Raw genomic sequence first — 6,217 nt, forward strand, 5'->3', positions numbered from 1 at the left:
CTCTGTTACCTGAAGCCACAGTGGGCACATGCTTTGAAGGTTCATTCTCCTCTGCAGCTGTCTAGCAATTAATTTCTGTTGCGAACACGTCTCACATCTGGGCGACCTTATTTATTAATTTCCACCTTACTGGGTATATTAATTTCCTTAAAGTGCTTCAGTGATGTGTTACTGCCTTTCTCATGCTTACCTGTATCCTGAACAAAGATCCTTTGAAGGTCTCTGATATGGTATAGATGCACGTTTAATAAAATATTAACCTGGAAACTGCAACTTGCGAGATTTATTTTTTCAAAATGATGTAGGTTTTCAGTCAAATACCATCTACCTCTTCTTCTCTATGTTAATTCACAGCTGTCTATCACACAGCAATGATTACCGGGATGAATAGAGAGGAGACGTTGGAGGAGATTAAATGCACTGACGATGTATGGTGATTCCAGAAGCGTTGTAAATTCAGGAAACACAATTTCTTCCAGCAGACCAATCACAGGGCTTGCGGTCCATGTTGATTCGACGCGTAGTTGCCTTTTGTGAGGAGATGTGCGTCAGCTGCGCGAGTAGGCCTCCGCGTAGGCGTCGCCATCGATCCTATCCAGAACTATAAACCAGATGTGAGTGACATCACTCTTTGGTTTCTCAGGCTGGCCACACGCTTGATTTAAACCTCATCTATAAAAAACTCTTTGTGGATTTTGATTCCCACCGTTACTCCAGAATCTATACTTTGTTCTACAATGGTAAAAAAAACAGAGGAAGACAAACAAGCCCATGAACCAAATTGTATGCTTCAACTTCCTGTATGTTTGAGCTTTAGCTGGATATACTAAAGCCTTCTGAAATGTTCTAACTGCTTGTATGTGCACATTGTAAATACAATTTTCATTTTAACTCAATTTTTTAATAATCAATCCATTCATTATGACTTTTGGGATGTCTTTCTCCAAAACACTTTCCAACAACAGTTTGTTCCTGTGACAGTGAAATTCAATAGCTCTGTTCAAAACGAAAAGAGTGAACCACTGGGATTTTATTAACAGGGAGGCAGATAACCTATTGAGATACATGTCAAAAACACTGTGGCATCAATCACTGATGGCTGAACTGTCATGGAGCTTAAAGTGTAAGAGGGACTGCCCAGTTTTGAACAGCTGGGTCATGTATGACTGCAATCAATTCAATGTACCTAAAAGTTTGGAGGACGAGGGCAGAAGACTTCTCGAGCCTCCCTCCGAAGAGGTCTATCTGAGAGATATCAGCAGGTCAATGACCTCTGTGTGGCAGCAATTGGATTTGGGAGATGCATAAGTTACTGAAGATTTTTCAAGAAAACTCGGTGTAACCTGAAAAAGTAAACTATTGCACAACACGAAAAAAAAAGTTGGCTCCGAACTGCTCATCTCTTTCTTAGAGGATACAAATAATAATCAAAGCAGACACAATTAACCCAAATAAATAACATGATACTTTCATTTATAGGTCAATCCATCCATCCATCCATCCATCCATCCATGTATGCATACATTTCCAAAGAATTCTGAAGGGTCTGTCAATCCAATTATTTCACTGCTCGTGACCGTGTCGGAGCCTCCCAGACCTAGGATGATAAATATAAGACATGCTTGATATTCACATGCAGAGCTCTTTTTTGAGTCCCTGATAAACTTTCTAAAAACACATCTGCTGTAAGTACACTGTGTTTATTATTAAACAGTGTGAGGTTAGGGTTTGTTATGCGATCTCTGTGTAGATGAACTACCACTTATGATGAAAATACAAGTTTTTCTGATAGGACCAACCCCTTGAACCTGAGTAACACCTGAAATCATCATAAATGATGAAGGCTTAATAAATAAGGATAAAATAACATCAAGTTACAAGAGATAAGTCTAATAGTGCAATCCTTCTTTCTCTTCATTTCCCTCTTTTTGCTCGCTCTCTCTCTCTCTTTTAAAAGCTCAACCCTGAATCAGGTGGCAGCCTGCTAAATGAAGAGTGGTTAATATGTCTATTTTATTTGCATATATTGATTATAATTTACAGTTGAGCACACACCACTTTTTCCTTCCCTGTAAAGAATAAATCTCTGACATTTATAAAACTGTTAAATGTTAATAATGGGCAGTTTAAGGCCTAAACAGCATAACACTGAGACCAGGCTAACAGCAACAACTCGTGCAGCCATTATGCATTTGGTGTGAAAGCCATGGCAGAGCTAACTGTGGCCGTCACACGCCAACATGCACTCTGGATGAATAAAGGAGTTAGGAATCTGCAGTTATAAAGGCGAAAATAAAGAATTGTTTTTGTTCATTTAACTATGCTAATGACATTCTCATGGATGTAAAGGCCCTGTCACACCTTGATGATTTAGCCAGCGTTTTCCCGACGTATCAAAATGCCTCCAACGCTGACATACACTGGTGTTTTCTTCAATTTTGGGCCTATACATAGCTTATTCATAACTTATGCCCAATGACAGTCCACTTGTGCAAAGCGCACGGCTGCGTAAGGATGCGAACGAGGCGTATAAAAAGGCTGCTGCTCATTAATGACAATGTATTAGATGCACTTGCATTAGTAATTAAACGTGTTAAAAACTCTGCAGTCTCTCTTTGTGAGAACATGATGAGACGTGGAGAGTGTCAGAGGAGTGAAACCAGCAGGAACACAGCCTCTAGTCTTATCAAGAAGTTACACTTATTGACTGCAGTGCTTTCAAAAACTAGCATTTTGAACTTCATTGAATTCAACAACAGCAGCTTTATTGTTAAACATCACCAGACTCCGACATGCTGGCTTTAGCTTGATACTGAGAGAGGGCTCCAAGCAGGGGTCGCTTTAACCGAATATTTTCCGTCGTTGACCGGGTTTTTAAAACGGTGAGGGAAAAGATCTGAAGGCCATCTGTCATTTTGACAGATTGACAGCATGACTGTGGCCTGTCTGGAAGGCTTGATAACTGGGGCAGGTGAGGCTGAGAAGAAAATCAACGAGGCCTCACAAGACGGCAAGTTCTGCGGCGTCACACTGGCACATGCAGACACGCAGACATTTTCAACTTTACGTACAGAGTATACATCGCGGGGGTAACCAAATCAATCAAAAAAAGATTCCCATCTGAGCACCATCTCTGACCTGGACACCGTACTCAATGCACCGTACTCAATGCATCGGGTCACAGACCGGTGCAGCTGAGCCACTGGTGCAGAAGGAGCGCATGCTGTGGGATTTCCTCCCGTGGAAGCGAGTGCTTGCGGAATCAGAAAACCCCTCGTTCAGAGGAATTGCCGACTTCTGATCACTCCAAGTGGAGAAATGTTCCCTGATTTCAAAACTTTGGCTGAAATGGCGCTTGTAATTCCAATCTCCAGTGTGGCAGCAGAGCGCGGATTCAGCCTCTAAAACAACATCAAAACAGCCATGAGAAGTTGTCTGTCTGAGGCAAAAGTCCAAAACCTCATGACAGTAGACTCTGCCGCAATCCCACCGGAGACATTTGATTACGCACAAGCGGGCACGCAATTCAAGTGCATGCGGACCAGGAGGAAGGTGTGAGAGTGTGCGTTCAGGCCACAGCAGGTGAACTGTTCATATTTTAAGTGCAATCGTTTAATTTCATTGTTCATATGAAGCTACTGGGGCCACAGTCAGTGGTTTCTGTCACTGTGGAGAAAAGGTTACATGTATTCATCAGCTTGATGTGTGATGGCACAGTGTGGATTCTCTGTTCAGCTTGTTCGGACTGAATATTAATTAAAAATGATTGAAAATTAAATGCTATGGAACATGTCATTATCATCATTTTAAAAATTGAAGTGTCGGGTAAAAATAGATTATGACGGGTTTTCTATGACCCTGTCAGGCAAAAGACAGACAACGATAAAGTCTAGCGTACCTCTGGCTCCAAGGTTTCTCACATACACACACACACATGCAGACACAAAGCTCTATGTGTGTGAATGTGTGTCAACGACTGCATAATTTACCTACAACTTATGGCAGGCGTATGCCGGACGTATGATCCATACGCTGCAGTAAGTCGAAAAGTTTTGTGCGTACTCGCCGTACTTCGTAGTATACCAGCGTGTTCCAGCGTGCTCTTAACTTGTACAAAACGTACCTATAACTTATGCGACATACGCCAGCGTACTTGCCCATTTTTTTATACGGCAGCATACGCTGGCTTAATCGTCAAGGTGTGACAGGGCCTTAAGAGTGAAAAAAACTTCTGTGTCATGTGAAGATGGTGAGAGCAATAGTGAGTAGTGATGGGCAAATGAAGCTTCATGAACCAGTAGTTGTATTTTTTGACTCCTCTAGATGGCGCTCTTGGTTTATAAATAAAGGCTCAATGAATGGCAATTCAGTGTGCTTTCAACTCTTTGTTGAACAGAGAGCGCCATCTAGTGGAGTCAAAAAATATAACTACTGGTTCATGAAGCTTCATTTGCCCATCAGTACTAATCGGGCGATGAGAAGCACATTGTTCCAGATCTTTCCCTTTTTGGGGGATAACTATAATATGAGCTAAATACATAAATTACTACAACGAGTTCTCAACAAGTCTTTTGAAGAGGATGAACTCACAAAATCTGTTAATTTTGCTTTTCATCTTTTTATAAAACTGCACTCAGCCCCCGGACTTTTCCCTGACTGAAGTGAAGAGATTGCTTTATCAATTCCTATTAATGTAACAGGTCCTTCCAGCAGTTTAGCTCGTTCATCTGTTAGTTGAGGCATCTTTAAGCCATCTAAAAAATTACCACTAGTAAGTGTATTATTGTCCAATTCTGAGGTATACAGCGTTTCATAACATTTCTGAAAGCATTCATTGATCTTTGTATTAATTCTTTGACTGATTTGATCCTCATCAGATAATGCAGAAATAAAAGTTTTTTGGAGAGGAAGAGTTTCTTGCTCGGCAAGCTAAAAAACAATTTGGCTTATTCCCAAATTGAAATAGTCTTTGTCTAGCAAAGAAAATATCAGACTATGCCTTCTTTGTTATCAAATTAGTCAACAGTAAGTAAATCTTTAAGCACCTCATCTGATATGGATCTAAAAAAAATCTTCCTCTAATTTTTTTTACTTTCTTTTCAATTTGTAGTTGTTCTTGTATGTGCTCTTTTTTTTTCCTGCTAGGGTACGAGATAATCATGCCTCGTATATAAGCTTTATAATCTTCCCACACCAATCTTGGGTCAGTCATTGCTGTCATTCACTTTAAATAGAAGTCTGTCTGAGTTTCCAAGAATTTGACAAAATGATTGTAATAGAACAGTGATGAGTGACAGGAGCATGGTCTGAGAGAGAAATTGATCCAATGTCAGACTTTTCCACTAAATGAGTGAGGTGCTCAGATATCAAAATATAGTCAATTCAAGAGAATGATAAGTGAGGTGGAGACCAAAATGTGTATTTTTTTTTATTAGGGTTCGTGTATCTCCAACCATCCAGCTGGTTAAATACCTCAAGAACATTTTGTAGTGTTCTGCCAGATTTTGACTGATCTTTATGAGGGGGATCTCTATCTAAAGAGGGGGAAAGATAACAGTTAAATCACCCCAGATTATCATGTTTGCACAGTCCATTTTAGCAATTTTGCTGAGTAGGAAGGCAAAAAATTTCTCATCATAAACATTAGGAGCATAAATGTTTCCTGACAATACTGTTTCCCCATATAGCTCTCCTTTTACTAAAACTACCCTCCCATATGTATCTTTGTAACAATCCACAGCGTAGAACCCTGTTCTGTTTCATGGATGCATCTAGCAGAGTGACGATAAGACTTTAAGAAAAACTGTTTGGTTGTTTTTAATGAGGAAATAAAGTTTGTAGTTTTGTTGAGTCCAGCAGTCCTTCTCAAACGCCCCACAACTTCACATTGACTGAGGTTTCACTCCTCTGCATGTTCATGAAAACTACATCTGCTTTGATGAAGGAGAGCTTCAGCGCTGCCATGGTCCACACACTGGGAATGAAAGTACATTGTGGTGAAGGACAATGTTTTCAACTGAATGTTATCCCAACTTTCCTTTTTTACCTTAACCTCAGAGCGCTGCAATGTTTCTCAATACTTGACATCTCTTCACTTTACCTTCACAGTTTGCCTGACTGTCTCCCTGAAGCAGCCGTGTTTGTAAGAAGCAATACAACATTAAAAAGGAAGCTGTGCATTTCTCCTTTAAAGCAACACAAGCACAAAGTAGGTACC

The sequence above is a fragment of the Notolabrus celidotus genome, chromosome 8 (genome assembly GCF_009762535.1).
Source record: "Notolabrus celidotus isolate fNotCel1 chromosome 8, fNotCel1.pri, whole genome shotgun sequence".
Lineage (NCBI taxonomy): Eukaryota > Metazoa > Chordata > Actinopteri > Labriformes > Labridae > Notolabrus > Notolabrus celidotus.